The sequence below is a fragment of the Poecilia mexicana genome, unplaced genomic scaffold, assembly GCF_051168715.1.
Source record: "Poecilia mexicana isolate PSO_F unplaced genomic scaffold, ASM5116871v1 scaffold_15, whole genome shotgun sequence".
NCBI lineage: Eukaryota > Metazoa > Chordata > Actinopteri > Cyprinodontiformes > Poeciliidae > Poecilia > Poecilia mexicana.
In genome coordinates this window covers 10,704,169-10,708,284 of record NW_028263384.1, presented here as the reverse complement: position 1 = coordinate 10,708,284, position 4,116 = coordinate 10,704,169, and the positions used below count along the sequence as shown (strand labels likewise).

Genomic DNA, 4,116 nt, shown 5'->3' with positions numbered 1-4,116 from the left:
TCAACACGCTGGTCTGCTAGAATAAATGTGTCTTTTATTCCCCACAGATTACAGCAAAGCAATCATTCACACACTGATACGTGATGCTATATATATATATATATATATATTTTTCCTCTATATCTTTCCCTCTTACCTTGACACATGGACTGGAGAGCCGTCGATCCAGGCAGAGTAGCAATCACGTGGCGGGCGTCCGTACGCGACCCACGGCAGACTCTGCCAAGACGAGGGACTACCTCGATTTTATACTCTTTAACAAGCATTCTTGCGTGAGAGTGAAGAATGGCCACTTCCTCCCTCCCAGGCAGATTCTCCAAGAATAGTGCAGCCACTTCCTGTTTCATATCTGACCACTTATTCCCACCATTGTTCGAATCAGGTCAAACTGACCCCTTCAAGGTACAACACGACCCTCACTATCGAACTCAGAGCAGTCAGGTTACGAAACACAGAATGACCATTCTATTGTCCATGCGTCCAAAAATATCTAGCACGAACTCAGAGCGTGATCAACTACGTGACAACCAGCCACTGTCCACGCGCTTAAGTCGTGTACAACAATACCTATCACGAACTCAGAGCATGATCAGGTTATATAACAGATTATGAAGGTTACATAAAGAGTATATAAGACATTATCAAAGAACAAATATAACATTTCTATATCATTCCACCCCTTGGTCTTTGATAATTAATTTTGGCCCATAAATTTACTACCCTATTCAAAAATTCCACTCTATCATTTTCTACAGACCCCAAAGTTATAAATCGATGCTGACCTACCCAATAGTCGATTTCAAACACATCTCTAGGTTCAGAAGCGTCCACTATTAGTGTCGCTATGTCAGTGCCATACCAACCGTCTCGAATACGTAGAATAATTTTCATACACGCCATACATATAGACAAGTCCAGAGGTTAAATGTCATCAAAAACACCAGACATATTACCAAAGCAAGGATGGGGTGTATGAAGTACGTTTTGGCAGTTACCACATGTTTTGCCACATGCTTCACCTCCCCCGAGGTTATAAATGTGGATACCCTGAGACTGGAAACGTTAGACATATGTGACTGGCTCCTTTTCTGCAGGACTGTGGATCCATTCAATGCGCATTTAAATCGATCCAGAGAGACCTGCCAGGGTACTTCCAGGACTTGCCATTGCACGTCCGTAAATTGGGAAGTACTGGTGAAGTTTGTCAAATGATATGTCTGGTTATTCCAGTGCCATATATACACATTCTTTAAGCACCCAGAAAATGGTGCAGTAGGTAATTGAGGATGACTCTTTATTGTAGCTATGCACAGCGTGTGTGGGCTTATCTGCCATAGCATGTCCCTAGGTTTTTTGTGAGTCCAATCACACAACACTTCGTACTTATTTAAGCATGGGTTAAAATGTCCTTGTTGTAATATACATACCACCCCTTGGTCAGCATTATTACATTAAAAACCAATATCCCGAAGTAGTTATAACGGGCAATACATAATAATGGCATACAGTTGTCATATGTGTTAGACATTACATATGGTTTTGTCCGTTTCCAAATATACCCAATAATTTTCGGTGATGTTCTTCAAAATCTCAGATGTGGCGTTCCACATCTGTAAGTCCCACATTAATTGCTGCTTAAAGATCTTAGCCGTTTCTTCCTGTGTCATTACAGTAGAAGGCATCCAAATGCCTATTTGATGGACCGCTCTTACTGCATGTTGTCCATGCGCGTTTAATCCGCGTGGAGGCGCATGGTGGTAGAGGAGGGAAAATCACCCTCCAGTGTAACCATTCTGTTCCCCGGTGTCTCGAGGGTGAAGCAGAGCATCCCCAGCAATACCATGGCAGCAAGGACACGGCATACGATGACCCCACAGCCGACACACCCCTTTTGGTGCTTCCCATGGTTGTGGTCGTCGTCCATGCCCCTGGCTTGATCCGAACAGCAGGTGCCACGAGAACATGTAGCTGGAATGATAATTAGTATGCTATAACAGAAGACAAAAGATATTAATTTTCTCTCAAATAACATTTGAAACTGGCACATTCACCCACTTTTCCTCCTCTTAATATAACACTGATACAGTGGCATCATTGCCCTGTGCAATGATTTCAGCCACCCTTGGACCATTTTCTTGTCTCACCCAAACTTTTGCTCCAGGTTTATCTGTAGAGCCAAAACCGCCGTCCCCCCTCACTGTCACCTCAGTGGGTGGAGGGATTTCTAAGTCGGCAGACATGTCGCACGGTTTTACTTAACAGTTGTGCGATCCTGTCTCCTTTTTGCAATTTCAAGGGGCTTTCACCTTGGTGGCGACACACCACACCCAGTTCTCCCTGATAATCACTGTCAATAACTCCGGCCTGAATGGTATCGTCAATTTTCCACATTTTGATAGGGTCTTTATCCAGAGTGTTGTACACAGTGATCATTCGGTTTAATCATGTCACCCCAGGTGCGATTGGCCTATTGTTCAATTGGGCCACCGCCTGCGCTAAATTTGGCTTCCAATTAGTCAAATACATAAACTAGCACATTCATTCTCTCAATCAGCCCAGCAGCCTATGGATAACAGGGGATATGATATATCCATTCAACATGCTTTTCTTCAATTGACATGCTTCGCATTGTTGAATAGCTGTTTTGATATCTATTTTTAGATCTATTCCCCTGTCTCTAGCCCACTGCTGAATTCCCTGAATCCCCCCAGTGTCCTGATTTTTGATGCACCCATCTAGCCAACCCAAGACTTGATTTCCGTGCTATTTGCATGGCCCTAACAACCCCATCGATATACCGGTTGTGTAGTGCCTCAGTGCTTTACATTATACAAATATAAAACAGTAATCAATTACGAAACATTACATTTTGTCAAATTCCATCTTCAAAATCATCAAGAATAATCATCAAACAAAGGCACATCAAATATATTAATCAGTGTTCCAGTTATTGTTAATCAATTTCAAGGAACTTAGTGTTTCAGCTGTTTTGCATTTTTTCAGAAAATTTGTTCCAGTGAGAAATATTTAGATATTCAATCTTTCACAACAACAACAACAAAAAACATTTCTTTTCACATTTTACATCTTACCATCTTTATTTCAGACAACTTTGGAAGTTCAAAAAGTTTTAGCAAAAAAAAAATTGCAATCTCCAATAATTTACTCTTCTTTACTCCAAACTTCTGAACATTTGTATTTTTCCCATAAATATCTAACTCAACTTATGATCTGATGACATTATTTGACCAGTTCACCGATTTTATTTGGGGAACCGGGACTTGACCATCATCCTATTAGTATTCGTCCAAATTGGCAAGATCAGGATACAATGTAGATTTTCTCCTGTCTTTGTGCTTCTTAGGTTTCTTTTTATACTGCCTTTCCTTCTTTAACACTGCAACTTGAACCACCGCTTTTTCGGCCAATTCGTGCATTAGTTGCAACTGATTACTAAGGAGTAGCATTTGTTGTTTCTGTAACATCTCTGTAAACAATGACTCTACCAGTCTCTGTTTATCTTTTAATGATCTACCACTGCCTGTTTATTGTGTTCCTGTTGTTTTTTTCCAAGCAGTGGCACATTCCCACATGCGCCTCTGCAAACCGGCAGCGGGACTCTTTTTCTGGACTTCAATTCTCCGCAGTACAGATAGCAATACGGGATGTTCCCCTGCCTGCAGGGGACCTTCCCACGGCTCAAGCCGTCCTCCTCCATTGTGCAAGCACCAAGCTATTTCCTTGCAACGGGATTCGTCCCACCCTGGGACTGTAATTTCTTTATTTTCCTCAGCTTTCCTCAAGCTGTCTTTATTTTTCCTCTTAAACATCCTTGGTGCAGTCTCCTCGTTAAATCCTGTTCGTGACGCCAAAATGTTTTGTGAAATTTTAGACAGGATCGGAGGTGATCGGCAACAAGAATGAGTCAACACGCTGGTCTGCTAGAATAAATGTGTCTTTTATTCCCCACAGATTACAGCAAAGCAATCATTCACACACTGATACGTGATGCTACATATATATTGTCTTCTATATCAGTACATTGGAATAAAACAAAAGATAACTTGTTCTAAGACAACAGAGGGTTTAACATCTGGTCAGTATATTGTTACTCTG

General features: G+C 41.5%; 1 pseudogene; it reads right to left on the bottom strand.

Moving 5' to 3' along the window:
* Positions 1-132: 132 nt before the first annotated feature.
* LOC148155306 (uncharacterized) lies at positions 133-1,518 on the bottom strand (annotated as a pseudogene).
* Between the last annotated feature and the right edge of the window lie 2,598 nt (positions 1,519-4,116).